Raw genomic sequence first — 22,478 nt, 5'->3', positions numbered from 1 at the left:
TGCTTGGTGTAACCTCAATGACCTCCTTAAACAAATTGCTTTCTTATAGATCATCCATACATGTTAACTGCACTATCAAATGGAAGCAGAATCAGAAAAAAATCTACTCCGCACCCAGGATAACTTCCAAGACCGACACCACACAAGGTTTATCCTCCCTCCCCTCTGTAAGGGAGATATAGCCAGGAGAAGAGTGGGGCCTGATAGCGAACACTGTGGGAAGGATGGGCCAAATTTTCCTTGGTTTCCAAGGCAGCATTTGTTTTTCTTTGTGGACCAGACAGTTTAAGGCAGTCTCTTTGAATGGTTTCCATGGGAATCCACTTGAGCAGATCAAAAGAGGGAAAAAGGAATTGTGTGAGACATGTAGGTGTGGGGTTAGAATGATGATGCCTGGCACACAATAAACTACTAATTCACAGAAATAAATTGATGACATGGCTGAAGGAAATGTATGTGTGTGTGTATATGTGTGTGTGTGTGTTTGTGTGTGTACCTTCACTCAATATTGTAGAATTCACAATACACAAAGACAATCATGGCATATTGGTACTTATTATTTTGTTACCTATTTTGAGAAGTATTTTTTTCTTTCATTAAAATATTAATTTATTCAGGGAAAACTAGCCTTTAGTAAATAGAGCCAGGCGCGCCATCTGGTGATCAAAATGTGAGTTGCAGGACTTCAAGGCAACTATGGAGTTTCCCTATAGACAAGGTTGGGGCATCAGAGGGCAGTGTGGGGGACCACTCACTCAGAGAACTCAGGGAGTTCAGTGCCCTTAGGATCCCGACATCTGGGGATGGTTAGACAATTATGCAATACATCCGAGTGTTAACGTGTACGTAGCTGCCAAAGAACCCGTAGATTAATATACAGACTGCAACTTTCCATTCCAGAGAGGATTTCTGAGGTTTCTGGGGTCAGGTCATCTGGGACCACTTGGACATGTGTAGCTTTGCTGTGGGACCATTCTTGTGCGTGTTCTCGTGTGTACATCATGTCTGAGTCTCTCCCCTTAGTACCTGGGACTGCGGTAGCTGTGGAAAATTCACATCTGACTGTTGGTCAACACTGCCTAGTTTTTCTACATAGGGAGTACATGGAATTTCTCCTCCAGCAAAGTATGGGCTTTTCTTCTGTCACATTTTCCATTTAAATGGGTGTAGCATAGAGACATCTCAGTCATTAAGCTTTCCCTTCTAGAGTATGAAGTCCAGAATTAGCCCAAGACATATGTTGGGGCATCAATGTAAACTATGGAACACACATGGAAATTAGAGAAAATAAAAAGCAATTCTACTTTCTAACACTAGAAGAATATAGACAACATCTACTAAAATTGTGTGACTTGCATATTTTGGCCAATTGGAAACATACATGCATTCTTTTATGGCAGGGTTGGTACATGCACACGGAAGAACCAAGACTGTGGAATTCTTGGCCCATCTGTTGGCTCACCAGGCAAAGGTGCTTACAGCCCAGCCCAACGAGTTTGAGGCCTGGAACCTACTTGGTGGAAGAAAAGAGCCAACTCCTGTAAATTGTCCTCTGATCTTGAACACACTACATCCCACCACAATAAATATATACAATAAATTCTTGTTAAAGCTATGAATTTTTCTACTGCTTAAGGAAGCAGTCCCTCTTCTCCCACTGTCCACACTGCTCAGGGCAGAGGTGACCATGTCCACAGTTTCCCTAGAGCCTTTCCTTCGGGAACTCTGACCCTGAGGCGGTGTTTCACAATGTTCCTTCCATCCCTGCTCTTGCAGGGTGAGGTAAGTGTCCAGGTGGCTGCAGAAATGGGAAGAGTCTGGTCCTCCCAGTGGCTGAGATGAGCAGCCTCTCTTGCCTCACAACCTCCACAAGAGAAAGGATCAGACCAGATTAAGAAAAAGCAGGGGGAAAACGAGGCAGGAGCCTTCAGTATTCCTTCCACACCAGGTGACAGGCGGGCTTGGAGTCCAGCCCTCTAAAAAATGTCAGAAAGCTCTGGAATTCATGGACTTCCCTGAGCTATGTGGTAGCAGGCCTCACTATGTTTACAGTGGAAAAACCCCGCCAGTAGTTTGGGAGCGTAATAGAGACACTGAGTTTGTATGTGCAGGGGCTCTGGATTGGGGTATGCTGTGAAAGGGGATCCTGAGCCAGTTTTCTTATCTTGGAATTAGTTGAGTCTAGGACAAGCCTCTCTTTAAGAAATTGTTTGTCCTCTCCCTAGGTACTCAGCTACCCTTCATTTTCCATGTACAGTTAGCATCATTCCATAAGCTCATTGCAGCCAAGGCACAGTTCTTGTGTCTGGGTCTATCAATTGTCTAGATGCTTCTGCGCACACTGTGGAAGGCAGATATCCTTTATTCAATTGTCTACTGAGTCAAATCCTAATCTTTTCCAGAAAAATCTTTCCAGGCATCCTTAGAAGCAGTGCATTACTTTATTCTATCAGTTAACATACAACATTGAATGTTACCATGATGGACGTCAATATTTTGTCTATGTTGTTAATCTGAGCTATCAGTTTTCCATCGACCTGCCATTGGAACATTTCTCTTTGTCTCTTTTCTTGAGAGTCCCTAAATTGACTAAATGTAACATTAAATACTTTATATCCCATAGAATCCAAATTTCAGATAAGTAAAATAACATGACATGCTCCAACCAATGAAAGTAATTGTTTTGTAGAACTGAAATTGTATGGAGTTGGTTCAATCTGACAACTATGAACACAATAGACAATGTGGAGTAGAAGCAGAATGTTCTAAGGCTCATAAGGACCTAGGAATTTCTAAATGGGGTTTGCTAAGACTCAGGAAATTCTGAAGACAGACTCCTTGAGACTCAGAAGTTAACAATTCAGGAGTCTCTGGAAGTCTTTAAACTGGCCAGATGCGCAGGGCACTTTCCTTAACAAGTTTATATAAGCAACTTGTTCACTGAGGGCCACGTTTCCAGATTTTGTTGTCACTGCCCACGCTGGGGCTTTCAGGCATAAGGCTGTCCCTGAGTGGTTCTTCCACCTGTAAGTAACCCCTACCCATGCTCCCATATGGAACTCTTATAAACTCCTTGTTTCACCAAGTTAGACTTGGGTGATGTCGTGTCTTTTACTTTGGTCGGTCGTTGGTTTCCTCTCTGGGGTTAGTAGACCCTTGTCCCTGTCTTCCTAGCAATAGTGACATACAAGTGTTCTCCTAAGGGGCATCTCTTCAGATTGCTGAAAACCTCTACTGACAGATCCCAATGGAGCGCACAACACCCAGCTGTGCCTGCTTAATGTACAGAAGAAGCCTGGGAAATATTCAATAGCCATTGTTTTGCCTAGCACAAGTGAATATTGGAACTGTGGCCTCTATGAACTTCCTATCTACCTTTTCACCATGATCTCTTACTATAGGATAATATGTAGCTCTTTTCTCCAGGATTGGTGTTTGGGGCATTGTGATATTTTGACTGTAGCTTGTGTGTTAGTGTATTCGGTGGGGTGTAGACTTTCATTTACTTGATTGCTTACTAAAGTGAAAATCTCACCTTAGTACCTCTATGGGTGAAGGAGACAACCTGGGCAGTTTCTCCTTTTATACTCTGAGGTAACCTAAGTTGTTATTGTCGTGGTGACGAGATGAGTGCATAGTGAGACTAGGGAAACGCACCTTCCCATGTAAGAGAATATTTGGAATGGAAAATAAGGATTTCTTGGGATCAATCAATGCATTGTTGAAATGACTGTGCTTTCTCTATTATCCAAGGCCTGTCACTCCAACACAACAGTGAAGCTCTGCTGCTCCTGAATCAGCAAAGTGTGTTACTATGGCCAGTCTATTAGTTCTTTTGCAAGAGATGGCAAAGTGTGTCTTCTTTCCTTTACAGGGCTAGCTCACCTAGAAATCCACTAGGAGATCTCCTCAGGTCTCTCTGATAGTATTCCTCAAAAGTCACACTTTAAGGCAGCACTCCCCCCCTGACAATGGGAAATTTCTGTGGTCCTTAACGTGGGACAACTTTGCCAATTGCCTGCCTCCTGGCCTCCTCTTTCCTAGTGAGTATGGTTTTCTTTGGGTGACCTGAAGGGTGAAGAAGTTTTGCTTTCAGGGAATGAGAGGTCACAGAAGGGTGAGCTGGGTGAAGACACCTTCAGTGTGTAGAACATCATGTGCATCATAGGTACCACTGAAACCTGATGCCATTTTTACATTTTAATGCCTTTTTATTGGAGGCTGGTGTGAAGAGCAAGGCAGAGTCCCACCTCCAGGACTTGGACTCCGGTAGAGGTGTGGGTTACCACACTAAAAACTGAACACCTTTCATGGTGGGGAGACCCAACTATCCCAGAAGGTTGGAAGGTCTTTCTTAGTAAATTTAAATTATTGTTCCATGTCTTATGAATTAGATACCGGCGTGCTGCTGAGGAGGTTCCCGTGATTCCAGGCCTCGGGTGTAATCCCAAATCTTTGGATCCACGGATAACATTCTCGACTGTTCTGAGAAGATTCTTATGTGTAAACTGAGTCTTTAGAGTTCACCGTGCTTATCCAGGCATTTTAACAATCACAGCACCTCCACACCTATTTTTCAGTCTTCCTTTCTAAGATTTAATTTTATTTTTAATTTTGTGTATGCCCCTATAGATGCTCATGGAGGGGAGAAGAGGGTATCAGTGTCCTTGGATTTAGAGTGACAGGCAATTGTCAGCTACCCAGTTTGGGTACTGGGAAGCCAACTGAAAGAACAGCAAGTGCTTGTAGCTGCCGAGCCGCCGCTCTAGCTGTTTTTCACCATTGTTGTTTTTTGGAGACAAGGTTTCACTATTCAGCCCTGGGTAACTTGGAACTCACTCTGTAGACCAAGCTGGCTTTGAACTCACAGAGATGTGCCCGTCTCTGCCTCCTGAGTGATGTAATTACAGACCTGAACCACAACATTGAGCTTCTACCATTCATTCTTAAACCACAGTTTCCAGTGATGTATGATAAAATTCCCAGTCACGCATCTGGTCAACCCAGAGCCATCTACTTCCTTCCTGATTTCGACCCTCACAAGCCAACATTGCTCCCATTTGCCACCCTGGAAATTTCTACAAGCAGAGCTATTAACTTTATAGACAGGTTCCATGATATCATGGATGACAACAGGGGTGATAAAGGACAAGGCTGTTGTGTTGTAGCTCTCTTATGAAGTACAGTAGCATACCATGGTCAAGACTGATATAAAGAGTTTGTTGCTGGCATTCTCCCCTGGTGTCCAACTAAAGAGACTTCCAAAACCCATCTATGGTTTAGATTTGTTTCTTTACTTTTTATTTTATTTTATTTTTTGAGACAGGGTTTCTCTGTGTCATAGCCCTTGCTGTCCTGGAACTAGCTCTTGTAGACCAGGCTGGCCTTGAATTCACAGGCATCCACCTACCTCTGCCTCCCGAATGCGGTTTAAAGGCATGCACTACCACCGCCCTGCTAGATTTGCTTCTTTTTTTTTTAATATTTATTTATTTATTATGTATACAGTATTCTATCTGTGTGTATGCCTGCAGGCCAGAAGAGGGCACCAGACCTCATTACAGATGGTTGTGAGCCACCATGTGGTTGCTGGGAATTGAACTCAGGACCTTTGGAAGAGCAGGCAATGCTCTTAACCACTGAGCCATCTCTCCAGCCCTAGATTTGCTTCTTAAGTGGCATTTCTGATTCATATAACTTATATCTACTTGCATCAGTAGATACTGCCAAGCACGATTTAAAAACAATTGTTCCAGTCTAAATTTCCAGGCAAGAACTCAATGTATTCCACATGCTTGCCAACACTTGGTGACATCCAACTGGTTCTTCTATTTGTGTGGATATTTTGGTATCTCATAGTCTTAGAGATGGTGTGCCTCATGTATCTCAGGCAGATCTTCAATTCCAGCTTCTCCTGCCACAGCCTAAGTGCTAGGATTACAGGCATGCACCAGACAGTCTGGTTTTATATAGTGGTGAAGATTGAATCCAGGGTGCCACAGATTCTAGCCAAGTACTCTACCACCTGAGCTACAACTCCAGTCCTTATTTTGAGAGGGGGTTTGAGGATGACCTTGGATTTCTGGTCATCCTGGATCAGCCTCCCAAGTGCTGGGATTAAACACGTGTCATTGGACTCAGCTGACATTAGTTTTAGTAGGTAAATCTCTAGTGCTATGTCTCTTTTAAGTATAAGAATGTGTGTCCTCTCTCTTTGCATTAGTCCATGTTCTCAAGAGAAATATATCCAAAGAGGACCAAATGGATATGATACCATGTAGATTAATACCATGTAGATGTAGTGGCTTACACAATCATTAGGTAGTCATGTTATAAATAATGGATAACCTATGAAATAGTTACAGCTTAATATCAAGGTCAAAGAACTGGGAGAACCAATGCTAGAATTTCCAGTTGAAATGTCACTTTTGCATTCAGTTCTGAAGCCAGTGAAAGAAGATAGCTCAGTTCAAGCAGTCAATTCAGTCTGTCGAGTTTAGTCTGGCCATCGGATGTTTGGGTAATGTGAATCTAAAAAGGCAAGCTGTTTTGCTCAGCTCACAAATTCAAGTTTAATCTCATCCCCAAAGATGCACCCCAAACAACATTAGCTCAAAGTCTTTAATTTTTCAGACTCCATTAAGAGTTTGTCTTCTGCCCTATGAAGATTGCTGATTTAACCCTTAGTATGCCATACATTATTTGGGTCACTTCTCTACCTTTTAAATTCATATTGAAATTAGAGACTAAACTAAACTCAGAGTTTGGTAAAAATAGGTCAGCTCTGGTGATGCTTATTCCTACAGTCTCATTAAGAACTCACTGTTCTAGTTGTCTTTCTTCTGGTAACATCAAAGCTGATCATCTGGTGATTGGTGAAGTAATCATACAATTTCTAATATGTATTGCACACCAAAGTTTTTGCAAACAAGGAAGAATGTTGGGTAGATCTTCACTGTTAAAAGGATGATATCATAATTTTATAACTATGTATGTATTATTTATGATTTTCTATTACAGGAACTTCTTATCAACTTTGCTAAACTCTGGTATGCAAAGAAGGTTCACATAAATATTTAATTCTTTTGCAGTGGTTTTCCTAATGTTTTGTTACTCAAGTAACATAAATCTTATTTGTTTTGCTTTCCATTAAATTTCTTTACATTTGGGACACTGAATATATGAACACATGAAATATGAGTATTACAGGAACATGAAATTTTAATTATGAATTTAATCTTAAATTTGAATGGCTTTTATAGCTAGCCAGTGCCACAGTGTTATATAGTAAGTACTCTAGATGTTTTTCCATATCTTAATTTCTTCACTTAGTAATATACATTGAATATCCCTTACACAGTAGAGAAAGGGAATCTTGCTATATTATTCCTGCATTATATATAGTATAGTATGTGGCTGTACCTTGTATTATTCAGTGACTCCCCCATTAGTGAACATCTATATTATTTTTCATCTTCTTTTTTTTTTTACAAGGAAAGACCTTATGCTTATATTCATGTCTTTTGATATTTGTGCAGTGTGATTTATTATAACTTTGAGATAGAACCTTAGAAGAAGTGTGGTGGGTTCAGAAAGAAAACATACTATAACTCTTAATGAGAAGATTTTGCCTAGGTGGTGGCGGTGGCATATGCCTTTAATCCCAGCACTTTGGAAGCAAAGGCAGAGACTGGAGGATCTCTGTATCTCTGTGAGTTCAATCCCAGCCTGGTCTAAAGAGTGAGTTCCAGGACAGCCAGGGCTACACAAAGAAACCCTGTCTCAAGAAAACAACAACAGCAACAAAACTACCTCCAAGAAAGAGGGAGGGAGGGAAGGAGGGAGGGAGGGAGGGAGAGAGAGAGAGAGAGAGAGAGAGAGAGAGAGAGAGAGAGAGAGAGAGAGAGAGATTGAGTCACAGACTTCAGAATATAGCAGGGAGAGTAAATGTGAGTGAGAGAAGACGGCTCCAAGGGTAAGATGCTTGCCACAAGAGCATGAAGACCAGAGTTCAGATACCCAGAACTCAGATAAAGGTGAGAGATTACTTGCGTGTCATTTTAGCACTCTTGGAGTGAGACAAGAGATGATAACAAAACAGTTCCCAGACACTCACGAGACAACTAGCTCAGCAGACACAAAGGCACACACACGGGAGTCAGTCACAAATATTTCCTTGCTAGCATGCTATGGATGAAGATGTTTTTTTCACAAAGGGGTGACCAACACATCAGGTAAAGCTTCCAGAAAGAAAGGTTTAATCCTGGTTCAGTCCACTACAGAGAAGACAAATGATCAGCCACGTGATAACATGAGAACAGGAGTGTGTGGCAGAATAAAGGTACTCATCACTTGCCTGACAGGAATTCGAGAGCTCAGTAGGGTAACATATTCCCAAAGAAGCATCCGAAGTGAACTAGTTTCTCCAACTAGGCTCCATCTCCTTCAGAAGCTACAACTTTCCTAAATGGAGCCATTAGCCTGGACCAAGCGTTCAAAACAAGAGCATGGCAGGGGTGGGAGGTGGGGGAAGGTTCCTTTTCAAACCTAGTACTCTGCTCAGTAGGTACCCAGAGGTGTCTTCTGCCAATTCAAGTGGCTGTTTTTGGGAAATTTCAGAGGAAACATAATGGGAAACTATGATATTTTGTCGCCATACGCATACATCAATAAATGTAATTTTAAGTCTTTAAAAAAGGAAGCATAAGCTATCATTTACAATAGCACAGGACACCAAGAAAATCAGCAATACAGCCCAGGCGTGGAGGTCAGAGGGCAATTCTTGGGAGTTGTTTCTCTACTTTCACCATGGCAGTAAGTGCTTTACCCGTTAAACCATGATGTCAGCCCAGTAACTCATACTTTCTGAGGAACGCAAATGGCATGGCGTTACCATCTTTGATGAAAGCCATATCTGTATATTAATCCATACCTATCTTTATGAATCAACATAATAATAGCACTGGTGAAAGAAATCTTTTTTATTTTTAATTTATTAGATTTCTAAAAATACCAATCCAAGTTCCGACTCCATCCCCTCCTCCCATTCCCTCCCCCCACCCCCACCCAGTCCTCAGAGAGGGTAAGGCACATTGCTTTGTGAAAGGAATCGTAATAATATGCAATAATAACTTCCTTCTTATCTGACGCTAAATGGTAAGTTATACTTTAAAAAAATTCTCACAACCTATGAGACGGAGCTATTGCCTGACTTTAAATATATGGGAATTGATGCAGGCAAATGGAGTGTAAAGGCTAGATTTGAACACAGGCTATGCAGTTTCATAATAAGTACATGTGGGTCTCTCTGATGATAAAAGTCCCCTATATTCACAATTATAGCAAACAAAACTCCTGCAAACAGACACGCGTTTGTTGTCCAGAAACTGAGAAGAATTTTGCCAATTGTCTACATCCCCCTTTAAGATGGTAGCCTGCAAAAGAGCAAGCGTTTTGCCTTCAGAGAAAGATAAGGGAAAGGAAGGTTGTGTGTAAACAGTGCTGGAGTGGAGGATAAGACTGCAGGTCGCTGTTGCCACAGTAACCTGACGTCATCAAGGCGATCCATAAGTTTTTAGTTAGATGTACTTCATCTACCGAAAACAGGGTTTCACTGCCGCTAATGTGATTTGCTTCCAAAACTTGCACAGGGTTCTGCTAACAGAAAGCAACCTGGCACACTTTTTCAAAAGACTGTGATTAGTTTGGTTATCTTAAAAGAGTTTTCTTTCAGGGACAGGCAAGGGCATGGAAAAGAAGTCCATGTGGAGACATTTTAAGATTTTCTAACAATCCTAGCATCGCGATTGCTTTAGAAACATGACGTCATTATGGTGACCAAAATGTCTTTTAAAGCACATTCTGCAGCTAAAATCGTACTTTTAAAATCTGTCAATGGTCTTCATCCTAATCTAATGAACGTTTTTTCTCAGGTGGCCTCAAGGGTGAAAGGTGCTTTGTTCTCAGAAATGGGAGTGGGGGCGGGGGAACTTGAAGAAGGGGTGGGTACACAGTCATTTCCGGTTTGGGGGAAGACTGAGTGCGTCCCAGTTGCTATAGAAACCCGACACCTCTTTTTGACAACATGGGCAGGTTTTGATCAAGAACAAGGGGTTGTGATTAAGAGAACGGTGTCCCTCTTTCCTTCTCTTGTGGTTACCCTGAGGTGGGCATCCTTGCACGGTTGAGAGAGGCAGGGATCACTGATCTAAAAGGACTGGTTACTGCTTTGAAACTTGGGGGCAAGGAGGCTCAAGGGCAGCAGAGATATGGGATCCTCTCCTTAAGGGAGTGTGCTACCCTTGACTCTTTCCAAGTAGCCCATCTTCTCCTTGAAAAAATTGGGGCAGAACGCAAGAGGTCACCCCACTGGATCACTGGTATCTTCTGGTTAACTCCAGCTTAAACAGCAGTTGTACTCAGTGCAGCTCGGTTGGAAAGCAATCCCGACCACAAAGTCACCATAAGCATAACAAACAGCCTATAGCTAGCCTTGTTCCAGGGAAAGGCTTCCCCGACTTAACAGATCTGTTCCTGCAGGGGAGGGGTTCCCCTACAAAATTGTTACAGGAGAGTTTTTGTTAAGTTCAATTTTGGCTTTTTAAAAGTTCATTTTTATTTTATTTATGTTGGAGTGTTGTCTGCAGGTATGTCTGTATGAGAGCAACAGATCCTCTGGAATGGCCAGCTGTGAGGTGCCATGTGGGCGCTGGGAATTGAACCCAGGGCCTCTGGAAGAGCAGTCAGTGCTCTTAACCACTGAGCCATCTCTCCAGTCCCTGATTTGGGCTTTTTGATTCGTATTGTATCATCCACAAATTTTATGTTTAATTTTCCCATATCGTTGCACATATGGATGAATCGTATTGACTTGTTTGGCAGCAGTGTTGAGGATTGAACCAAAGCCCTTCAGCTTGTTGGCAGACATTCTACCACGGAGAGCTCTCTTTACTTTTTCTCCTTCCCCTTCAAATAGGAGCTCCCGAGTGGAACCCCTGCTTCAGTTTACCAAATGCTGGGATGACAGGCTTTGGACAGCACACTTGCTTTATCTCTTCACCCCTTGATGGAAACATTGTGTTTCTGTTCGTAAAGCTACTATGAGCATCTGGGAATTGTGGTGACACTGTCTAGTATGTTCAATAAAAGAGAAAAATCCTTTTTATAGGGACACACACACACATACACACACACACACGAGGGGGAGGGAGGGCAAGAGGGAGGGAGGGAGGGAGGGAGGGAGGGAAAGAGAGAGAGAGAAACACACACACACACACACACACACAGAGAGAGAGAGAGAGAGAGAGAGAGAGAGAGAGAGAGAGAGAGAGCATAATAGCTACTCATATGAAAGTAGTCCCAGATGAAACAACTACAGGAATTTCAGGAACATTCTCCAGAGGAAAGAAAAGGTGGAATCGGGATCTTTGTCTACAGTTTCATTGACAACTGCACACATCTCAGCCATCATATGTTTAACATTACTCACTCCTAACCATTCTAGGAGGAAGGCATCATTATTCCCAACTTACACAGTCGGAACAAGGCTAATGAGGAATCACACAAACCCATTCCTTTTCCTTTTAACTGTGTGCTTGTGACAGCTCAGTCTGCAACCCTATGTCTATGGTGAAGCTAATGGAGCAGAGGACTTCACAGTGCAGGAATCTCGATGCTACAACGAATCGGCTGAAGAGTCAGGGGCTTATGATCTCTCTGCCTCTCTCTCTCTCTCTTTCTCTCTCTCGTGTGTGCATGATCCTGTCAACTATAAGTCAGCGGAAATCTGATACTGAATATCAGTATTACCAGTACCAATATCAATGTTCTGATGCTGAACTATACATCAAGCAGACAGAAGTTAATAAGAAACAGTCTAAAATCCATCACCATCATCACCTTACATCACAGTAATGGCTCCAAAGCCTGAAGCTCAATGCAAGCATGAGTGTGGGCTGCTTTTTATGGCTACCATTCCAGGTGGCCTCCATGTGAGTCATACTGTTTGATTCTAGCCACTCTCCTTGCTTCCATGGTAGGAAGGAGAAAGTTGGGCCAGGGTGGAATCTATTGAGGTCCTTCTATGTACCATATAGTATGTGAAGTATTTCAATTCTGTAAAAATCCATTGGCTCATTTCAGAGATAATCACTGGAAATGTAATTTCTCAAAAGCTTTCTTATTGTGGCCAGAAGATGCCACAAAACAGAGTGTACTGATTTCTCTATTGCCCTGAATGCATGGATCCTTGAATCCCCATCAGCCGCCCCAGTTCTCATGGTTATAGACCCTGGCTAGATGCCTTGCGGTCCTGCCATTCTGACATAAATCATCAGATGTTACCTGCCTCCACTGGGAGGTGGGGTTGAGACAGGGTTCTCTGTAGCTTTGGAGCCTATCCTGGAACAAGCTCTTGTAGACCAGGCTGGCCTCAAACTCACAGAGATGCACCTGCCTCTGTCTCCCGAGTGCTAGGATTAAAGGCGTGCGCACCTAGCCACCTGCCTCCAATTTTAACAGATTATTTTTCTTTTCATGAACCATCTATCTTTCCAGCTCCCCAAGGGTGGCATACATAGTTAACTTACTTCAGTGTGTTAGGAATTTAATATGGTAGTACCCTGCCTGCATGTTCCACCATCTCATTCTATAGCTGCTTCTTACAAAAGGAAATTCCCCTGTGGATATTTGTGCCCATTCACAAGGAATGACTCAAGGACACTTTCTTTCACCAGTGGGCCTGCTTCTTCAAGCAGCGGGACAATTCAAATCTCTGAGTTTCCCGTTTTAGTAAGTTGCACAATGTTTTCATTTGCCCAAAGTCAGCTAAGAACCTGAAGAGAACACCTGTCTGTGCATGTCTGAGAAATTGATGAGTTCCACAAAACTCTGGCTATGTGCACATCTGATATCCTGCTATAATGGCTCAGACTGTATCTTAGAAGCAACTGCAGAATTGGAAGGGAAACCTTACTGGCCAAATTGTGTTTATGCTACCCCTATAAGAGCATAAAGTGGGGAGAAAGTCACCTTATGCTACAAAAGAGAGAAATTTCACAATCCTCTTTGCAGAAAAATGGGGGAGCATTAATATGTGGGACAAAAGGGAAGCTTTTGTCTGCTAATGTTCTCATAGTTACAGCGTAGACCCTCCCAGGGATATGCGCCTGGCAAACACAGAGCTCAAATCTCTTGGAGTCTGGAGGTGGTGTGGAGGTTTGAATAAGAATGGTCCCCATAGGCTCATGCATCTGAATGCTTAGTCTCCAGGGAGGGGCACTCTTTGAGAAGGCTTAGATGATGTGGTGTCCTTGTTGGAGTAGAAGTGGCATCATTGGAGGAAGTGTGCCACTGGGGGTGGGCTTTGAATTTCAAAATCCCATGTCAGGCCCAGTGTCAGCCTCTCTCTCCCTGTGGATCAGGTAATAGAACTCTCAGCTACTTCTCCAACACCATGTCTGCCTGTGTGCCACCATGCTCCCTGCCGTGATGGTAACAGACCAACCTCAGAAACTATAAGCAAGGCACGTGAATGCTTTCTTTGATAAGAGTGGCCTTGCTCATGGTTTCTCTTCACGGCGATAGAACAGTGACCAAGACAGATGGTGTTTCATAAATTCCTGTGTGCTCAAGGTCTTTACAGTTTTAGTATACGCAGGTTTGTCCATGAAGAGGGCCAAAAGGGGATTACTGTCTTCTGAAGAGCACATTATTTTAGACAAGTAACTGGAATGGCCTCCTGCTTGCCCCAAATGTCACACAGTAGTCTCTTGTATTAATGACTGACATCTTGGAACAGATTCTAGTCAATGCACTTATGAGTATTCAACCAGCCCCAATTCTCCCTCTGTAGCTGCTAATGGGGCAGAGGAAATCCCTTACATGACAGTGGTAGTTTGAATGAGGATGGTCCCCGTAAGCTCCTATGGTTAATGTTTCAATGGTGAATAATTTAAGAAAGATTAGGATGTGTGGCCCTATTGGACGAGGCGTGTCACTGGGTGAGTTCTGATGTCTCAAAAGCCCTCTGCCTCCTGCCTGTGATCAGGATGTAAACTCTCAGTTTCTGCTACAGTGCCCTGCCAGGCTGCCTGCTGCCATGCTGCCCACAGTGATGGTACTGGACTAACCCTCTGACACTGAAAGTAAGCTCCCCATTTAATGCTTTGTTCTGTAAATTCTCTTCAGCACAGCGCCTCTTCCCAGCAACAGAACAGTAGCTCAGACAATGTCCTGTGGCTGTCAATGGACTTGGGGTTCCTGCCTCTTTTCTTCTGTGTTATCTCTTCTTGTAGGGCACAGGGGATAATTTCTCTTTCAATATCAAATTAGTGGCTCCAAAATGATGGTGAGGTAAAGGAAATACTTTGGAGATCTTCCTGCAATAGAGAAGGGGCCCCAATCTTGTTCTACATCGTAAGGGTGAATACATATTACATCTGAGCCATATGCAGAGCATATTCATCGAAAAGTACATGGCAAACACACCACAAACACCATGGAAGCGTACTTGGCAACCACACCACAAACACCAGGTTGCTCTTGGAAGTCCCCAGCAGGCATGGTGCAACACAATTGCAGTGACTGACCAGGATACAACTTGCCTGGGAGGCAGCGATCTGGGGACTGTACCACAGCCTCCTGGAGAGGGGATATAAAATCTAGGAAATCCATTTATCCCAGAGTCAGGGGATTCAAGGTGCCCACCACATTCATATTCTCTACAGAGCACCACTCTGTATCCCGTGTGCACTGCCCACTTTACACTCAGGGAGGATGAAGTGAGTTGTGGAGCACTACAGTTGCTGCAATCCATAAATGGAACTGCTCTATATGTGTGCCAGCTTTCCAAACACACTAAAAACGCATTGCTATTCCATAAAACTTCAGCCCTTTTAAAGAAAATAAATGTAGGCATGTAGTTTGAATGCCACCTCCTGGCCATAATGGGGACTACATCAGTGAGAGTCTTGGGCCCAGTGGCGTCTATATTTGGGTGGGAGGGAACATTGGCTGTAACCTGGACTTGAAGGGACCTTAGATAAGATAAGGCAGTGTTTTTTCACTTCATTATACTTTCCTGGCACATAAAACTGGACATCTTAGGTATATCAAATGTAAACCCGAGATTGGAGACCAATCCCAGTCTAAGGCTAACATAAAGCAGCCTCATTAGATAGAGATGGTGGAGCTCTGTGTGTAAACACACACACACACACACACACACACACACACACACACCACACACACACACACACACACACACACACACACACACCACACACACACACAGAGGCATGCACACAGCATCAGAATAGATTACATTCGTCTTTACTACTCCAGAAACTCAACAAAATGACTACTTCTCCTGAAGTATGGAAGGTGTATAATCATTTATCCAAAGCGCGATTGTGGGTTCGAGCATGCCTGTGAGTGCGTGAGCAATTGTGTGTGTGTGTGTTTGTGTGTGTGCGCGCGCGTGAGGTCAGGGGACAGAAGACAGCCTCCGGTGCTGTAACTCAGGCGCCATCCCCCTGATGTTTTTCTTAGACAAGGTTTCCAACTGGCCTGGAACACGCAAGGCAGGATGGGTTAGCTCGTCAGCACACTCCAGGGATGGGCTCGCCTCCACCTTCACACATAAGCATGTCCCGCCACACCTGCTACTTTTCCTCCTGTAGTTTATCTTCATTTTCTGGATGATGCTCTCTGGGAATGACACTCAAGGCCTCATGCCCACAAGGCCAGCACTTTACTGATTTAGCTGTCTCCCCAGCCCTACTTTTACCACCCAAGCACAAGTATTTTCTCAGATTACACTTTAAAGTACTTTCCTTCCTGGATATGAAATTTCAAACACCACAGGAAAGCACATGTACTACCATAAGGAAATCTGTGTTTGTTGCTGGGCTTATTCCTACCCCTAAGGCACAGGGCTGTCTGCAGGGAAATCTCCTGAGAGTGAGCTATCTGAGTAGAGTCCCAGCCGCCATTTTCTGTGCGCCTTGCTGTATGTGGTGGTGAGGAAGTCACTTCCCCATTTAGGGGATGGTAATCTTTAATGTGTCTGCCAGGGACACACAGGGCTCTGCCTAACATCCAGTGAAAAGAGGATGTTTTCCCATGACAGAACTAAGTTGAAACTTTCCCACAGTGAATGGAATGATAATAGTCCTGATATCTACTTTGTGTGTTTAGTGCAGAGTCTCAGAGCAGCCCAGCCCAGCCTGGGACTCTTCCCCTTCCTCCCTCAGCCTTCAGAGTGCTGCTGGTCTTCCCAGCTTAGCACACTGCTCCAGCTCAAGTATTCATTTTAATGTAAACACATTCTTAATGCTACTGTTTTCTTCTCGGCCCAGTAACATTTTCATTCCATTTCTACATGTATATGGTTGAATTCCCACGAAATAAGTAATTTTATCATTGATTTCCCTGCAAAAAATTATTTTATAATGATCCACATCTCTTGAAAAACCATGTACTCTAAGATTGTTTTCCTAAGAAATTTCACATTTTCTGAGATATTATTGGTTTTTGTTTGGTTTTCATTTTGAGGCAGGGCCTCTCTATGCTATTCAGGCTGTTCTGAAACTTCTTTGCAGTCATGATCCTGTAACCCCAGTGTTCAAATAGCTGGAAGTGCACGCATTTGCCACATAATGCGAATGAAAACTGTTCTCATTATTGCCTGGCATTTGAGCATTTTTCTTTAATGTTTCACAGCAATTATTTTAATTTGTAAATGATTTTAAGGCAAAGAATGTGCATAACTTAATAATAATTATGTTGTGTATATTTGTGTGTGTATTTACACATTAATGCACATGCCTACAAAGGTCAGGAGAGGTCATACCTTCCTGGAGCTGAGGTACGGTCCATCACGGATTTTGGAAATGGATGCTGGAAACAGACCTTGCGTCCTCAGCAAGAATAGAATGCACTCTTAACCACTGAACATCTCTCCAGCAAGACTGTAGACTGTTAAAGTCCATTAGCCATTATAATGTTCATATTTTAAATTCCACTGTGTTTTCCCCTTGGTTCAATGACCTGGAGCTGATTCTTCTTTTTTCTTGTTTAGATTTATTTTTACTTTTAATTATGTCTGTCTGTCTGTCTGTCTGTCTGTCTGTCGTATGCACATGATGGGCAGAGGCATTGACTCCTGATGGAGCTGGAGTTAAAGGCAGTTGTGAGCTATCTGCCATGGGTGCTGGGACCCATACGCTCATAAACAGTAATGACTCTCACATCTCTTTCCTCCTGCCTCTACGTCTTGAGTGCTGGTATTACAGGTGAGGGTGAACATGCCCAGAGGGTCAAAGAACACAGAGCAATTTCCATTCTAGGCAATCATTCTGCCTCGAGAGCTATGTCGCCAGTCCCCATACTGTGGCTTTTTAAATTCACCAGTGATTTCTTTTCATGGTATAGCATTCTCATTGAACAGCTACCAGAAAAATCAAGAATATAGCTGGGAATGTCCTGCACTGCCAGGGGAGCCATACCAGTGTCTAGGGACCACTTTTAAAAATCCCCACATGTGCTCCCACCACAGTTTTGAAGAGCTTCGGACAGGGCCACAGATGCTGGGCAGATCTATGTGCTGCAGCATCCTCGAGTCCAGCCTCTGGCAAGGACATCCTGTTCCCGAGAGCAAGTCTCCTGAGAGCAAACCTACCTTACATGCCCAGCTTCCTCAAAGGTCAGCAACAAGGGACTGGAGGCTGCTGTTGTACTCTCTGTGGTTGTGTGTGCAGAACAATGACCCAGACCCTGCAGAAGAATCACAAAACAGGAAAAAGGTTGGTCAAAGAATCAGACACATCCTTAAGCTCAGTGCTGAAGACATAAAAAAAGAAAATTTGGAAATATAGCATAGTGTGTGGATATAGAAATGACGGAGAAAGAAGAACAGGATTTCCCTTGCACGGAGATGTGAGTGTGGGTGTCCTGATGTGGGGCTGTGCCTCCCTAGGAGTATGGGGACAATGATGAAGGGATCCCAGACATATCTGAGAAGCCGGATTCTGTGTTTGGATATCTGTACAGCAGTGGTTCTCAGCCTTCCTAATGCTGTGACATGACTCTTAATACAGTCCCTCATGTGTGGTGATCCCAACCAGAAAATTATTGCTGTTGCTACTTCATCGCTGTAAAGTTGTTACAGGTAAGAATCATAATGGAAATAGTTTGGGGGATAGACGTTTGGGGGGGGATAGATAGTTTGGGGGATAGAGGTCACAAGTCACAGGCTGAGAACCACTGTTCTAGAGTCAGAGAGATGTGGAACCTTCCTAGGCCCAGCAACTTTGCTTCCCTGAGCCTGGATGTGCTGGACCCATTTTCCAAACACAGGCTGGGCATATCTGTGAGGCACGAAACAGAGTGAGCTGTGATCTCTGAGCTGTGCTTACCACTCTGAATTGAGAGCATTAGAATGCTCACTCATTGATTTTATGGGCCTTTAGTTACAACATCTGCTCTAAATGCCAGTCAGAAGTTCCTGCATATGTGACAGACTAATGTTGATGTATGCAATTGGAATTACAGGCTGGCCTTGCACTCAGACATCATACTGCTCTGTCTCGTGAGTCCTGGGATTAAATGTGTGTGCCACGCCCACCTGTCAAAAATACGCATTTCTAAAGGCAGTAGTCTCCTGGAGAAAGAATAGGGACAAGCAGGAGCTGCAGCACCTAGAGACTGATTTCACTTTGACTCTGCCTAAAGCCTACTCGCTTCATCCGTAAAACTGCCAAGAGCAGTACATGCTGTAGAACAACCACTTTCAAAAATACTTTAAACGTTAGGTTTGCTTTTCGTTAGACAAATGTTAGATTCTTATTCTTTTGGAAATTCTTCTACAGTTAGTTTTACTTAGAAAAGTTTACATCTGAAAATTATTCATCAGCTGACACGTTGTTAAATTACTAAGTTTTACAACAACTAGTTTGGGTATTCAAACTACCCTGTGTCAAATACACGTGGAACAACTGATGTCAGTAAACGGAAGCACTGTGTCTCCAAGTGGTCAGACAAATCCAGAGATGTTAGAGCAACGTCTCCACAAGGAAAATGCACAGCGCATACAGGTGCTATCTGCCTTCTCCCAGACAAGGCTGCACAGGGCAGCTCTCACGCTGATCACTGCAGCATGGCTTCATCCCTCTTTCAATCCACTTCCATCCCTCCCCTGTCTTCTGAACCATCTCCACTGTCTCCACACACTCCCTCATCCCGCCCTCCCCAGGCCTTTCTCTGTGCAGTGCCAAGTCACCTTCCACCAAAAGGAATCAAATCATGTCAATTCCATAACTCACCTTCCACACTGATCATATAATCCAAATGTCATAGTCAGCTGAAAACGACACACATCTTCCTTTCTACCCTATCCCCAAGCAGTGTCCACATTGTCTTCAAGGCTCTGGCCACTGGCCTTGTCCCCTGCTCTTAGATCCACTGTTCTCCATGGGGGCAAGCACGCCCATAACATGGCTTATGCATGGCCTTGCTTCTTTTTGCCATTCAGGACTCAGATCACATGCTAACTTCTGAAAACTTTAGGGGGTAACATCACGTACCACAATCTCCATCACAACTATTTCCTGTCCCCTTTATGATCTTTAAAGCGCCAATAATAAATGGAATTGCTCTGATTACTGATTTCTTCTGCTTACTGACAGTTTGCCTATCTAACACAAAATACAGGAACCCGTGCTAGTCTTCACAGTGCAGGAACAAGGTGCTCACAAAAGAGGCCAGTATGTGAATATCTGGATAAATATATATGAAGGAATTGATGCGTATTTGACATGCCATGTAACACACTGGTATTTACGGGAGTAGCAAGAGAACACGGTATGGAATTAAGCAGTCTGTGACTCCATATCCTAGAAGACAGAATAACAAACACAGTAGCAATACTTTTTAACGTGGACAGCCATCAGAAAGAAGTGGCTATGCCACACCACACTTCACAGGGTTTGATTCGGTGTCTAGTGTGGACCCAGATTTCTACCATTTTAATAAGCACTCCCTGCAAATGTGATGCAGAAATGCATGACCCATTCAGGAAATGGTCTGAAGGGATGGCTTCCATTTCAGTCCTGGTCATTTAAAGGAACCCATGCAGACTTCTGTCATCTGGGGAGTCTATGAATGCCATTGTTCCACAGTGTGCTGCTCTTGCTGCTACCCTGCTGCAACAGGATGTGTTCCTACAAGGCATCGCAGATCCGCTGCAGGTCACATGGATGGGAAGAGAAAAGGAAATGACTCACCTGGTGAGTCCCACATGATCTTGTCACTCTTGCTCAGGTAACAGGCTGACAAGACCACACCACACTTGGTTCTTCTCCAGGAGCTGGATTTGCATGGAGAGTTCACTGTTTTCTCCCCTGTTCTACTAGAAGGCAGAGTAAGGGGAGAGAAATCTCATGGGGAGGGGAAGAAGGCGATGAGAACGCTCATGCACTCTACTGTACTGAATATAGGGATGGAGTAGTCTGTCTGCATCCAGTCAAGTCAAAGATGTGCAGTGACATCTTCCTCTTCTTTGTTCATCTCACAGACCCTTCCTATACACACCCATGTACACATCACACACACACACACACACACACACACACACACACACACACACACTCACACTGGTGGCACTGATGACTCACATACTGGAAACAAGGGCTCATGTCAGCTTCTTGTCAACCTTCTGCGTGTTCTCTCTGCCTTCCTGTTGTTCTTATCATAGAAGAGACCTGATATTGACAGAAAGAGGAGACAAAGTGTCACTGACAGCTAGCATTTGGTGATTACTGTCTTCTGGGGGTGGTCAGATAATCCAGAATTCTAGACAGATAACAAGTGAAGAGCAGGTCCACTTGAATGTGTGTCCTTGCACGGGCATGTTATGGGATAATTTAAGCATCACAGTATATAATGATGACAAAGTGGTACTCCTTTAAAAAATGGGTGTTTCTGAGTGGACACAAACGCATGAGTAAATCCATTAATAAACAAAAGATAAAAGGGAAACTTTACTCAAAGACAAGCAATGCTTGTATACTAGTAACTGCACAGGGAAGTAGGTATCAGAGCAACACTTAGCAGGCGTCATGGTAATAATCCATATGGCAAGACCCATCCATAAAACACCCCCTCTGTAAACAGTCTACAGCAGACACTGCTAAAATCTGCATGACTGGATGGGAAAACAAGAGGGAAAACACACGAGTACTAACCTTGACCCTTTTGTGTTGGCAAAAATATTATTAGATATTTTGAAAAAAGTTACCTACTTATTCTACATAATACAAATCTTTCTGGAGTTACACATACATACCTAACTCTTCACATGTATCCCCTTCTTTCTCTCCACTGTGATCTCAACACCTACCTGATGGAGCTGGCTGGGAGGTGAAGGAGTATCTCTATGATTCCAAAGATTCCATTTGGGCAAACATTAGACCTGTGGCTGCCTTAGAAAATTTCCCCCAAACTGGGTGTTGGACATTTGTTTCTTTTCTCATAATTAACTTGCAACTTCAAAATACTGAAATTGAAACATAAGCAAATATATGTTTTCAAAGACATTTTCATCATAGAGAAAGAAACCTGACATTTCAACCTAAAAGAGAGCTTTTGTTAAAATCTACCCACAGACATTTGACCACAGTGAAATGTGTGGAAGCTGTAATTTAAAATCCCTGTCACTGGAGATAGCATCAGGAAATATGAAATAATTAGAAAAACTCTGCCCGCTTCTCTGTTGTGCCTAGACACTGAATGGGACAAATCATTGCTGAGAGTAAAGATGTATAGATTCGTCGACTGTGGCGATATTTTGTTTCTTCCATGACAATAAAGCTTGCCTGAGAATCAGTGTGTGCAGATAGCCACTAGTTAGCCAGAGAGGACAGGCAGTGTTGGAACTCACCTTTCCCAACACTCAGGAGGTACAGGCAAATGGATCTCTGCGAGTTCAAGGCCACCCTGGGATACACTAGATTGATCCAGTCTAAAACAGAAAGAGAGTCAGGCACTGGTGGCTCACACTTTTCTTCCCAGGGTTTGTTGAAGAGAGGAATATAAGGTGGGAGGAGATAGGAGATCCAGGCATTCAGTCTGAGGTCTTGTAGAGACAGGATGCTCCATTTGGTCTGAGGATTTCATAGAGGAAAGAACTGGAAGCTGGCTGCTTTGCTGTTCTGATCTTATAGATTCAACCTCGTAATATCTGACTCCAGATTTTATTATTAAGACCAATTAGAATTCACTCTGCAATCACCTTCATGCAATGGAAGATACAGGTGTCTGTTCTCCTCAAAAAGACCTATAGATCCAGTGCAATACCAACAGAAATCTAACAGACTTTTCATAAACTAATGGGCTTATCCTGAAACTCATAGTGAATATGAAAAACCAGAGCATGAAAACACCTTCAAAAGGAAAAATCTTGGAGGATGAACACATGACTT

At 43.3% G+C, this 22,478-nt stretch overlaps 1 long non-coding RNA gene across 8 annotated transcripts in view; it reads right to left on the bottom strand.

Moving 5' to 3' along the window:
• Window positions 1-22,478, bottom strand: part of LOC121436778 — a 30,990-nt gene that overhangs the window by 5,408 nt on the left and 3,104 nt on the right. For 4 of the 8 annotated variants that reach the window (XR_005972774.1, XR_005972780.1, XR_005972773.1 and 1 more), the window contains 4 exons: window positions 21,398-21,553; window positions 20,677-20,759; window positions 20,283-20,407; window positions 17,681-17,775 (listed from right to left, as the gene is read on the bottom strand). This is a non-coding gene — a long non-coding RNA (uncharacterized LOC121436778). Of the gene's footprint in view, window positions 1-15,170; window positions 15,568-17,680; window positions 17,776-20,282; window positions 20,408-20,672; window positions 20,760-21,397; window positions 21,554-22,478 lie in introns of those variants that run through there. The other 4 variants (XR_005972779.1, XR_005972776.1, XR_005972777.1 and 1 more) reach the window with 4 other exon arrangements.

This window comes from Microtus oregoni, unplaced genomic scaffold (assembly GCF_018167655.1).
Source record: "Microtus oregoni isolate MIOR12 unplaced genomic scaffold, Mior012 000050F_003, whole genome shotgun sequence".
NCBI lineage: Eukaryota > Metazoa > Chordata > Mammalia > Rodentia > Cricetidae > Microtus > Microtus oregoni.
The sequence above is the reverse complement of the archived record's forward strand: the minus strand, read 5'-3'. Positions and strand labels throughout refer to the sequence as shown.